Genomic DNA, 628 nt, shown 5'->3' with positions numbered 1-628 from the left:
TAAACATGACAAATGTCTCTAAAGATGATGTCTGTTTTCAATTAAAAAGCAGAGTTGTGACATCATCGTCTAGGAGGACAGTAGGGTCTAGGAGTCTCCTCTGGTTCAAAACCATCTTTAGAGATCCTAGCACGCCTTTTCTCGACCCGCTCTTTTGTTTGAGCCCAAAAAAACATTCATATCTTGTCCGACATCTTTGCTACAAACTCGGGTCTTCAACTCGGGGCTTCAATTGAAGGCGGAGGGTTAAGAGATAACACGTTTGGCGAAGAAATTAGTTTNTGACAAATGTCTCTGAAGATGATGTCTGTTTTCAATTAAAAAGCAGAGTTGTGACATCATTGTCTAGGAGGACAATGGGGTCTAGGAATATCTATAGAACATTGGGGTCTAGGAGTCTCCCCTGGTTCAAAACCATCTTTAGAGGTTCTAGCACGCCATTTCTCGACCCGCTTTTTCATTTGAGCCAAAAAAAAACATTCATATCTTGTCTAACATCTCTGCTACAAATTCTGGTCATCAACTCTGGTTTTCAGTTGAAATTGGAATTGTTAATTTACACAATAATAGGAGTGCATTGACGATTTTTTCTTAACTCGCAAAAATCTTCAAACAATTTGCTACCGAT

This window comes from Diachasma alloeum, unplaced genomic scaffold, assembly GCF_001412515.2.
Source record: "Diachasma alloeum isolate Michigan unplaced genomic scaffold, Dall2.0 Dall_scaffold_00277, whole genome shotgun sequence".
NCBI classification, from domain to species: domain Eukaryota; kingdom Metazoa; phylum Arthropoda; class Insecta; order Hymenoptera; family Braconidae; genus Diachasma; species Diachasma alloeum.
This window is presented reverse-complemented; position numbering follows the sequence as displayed.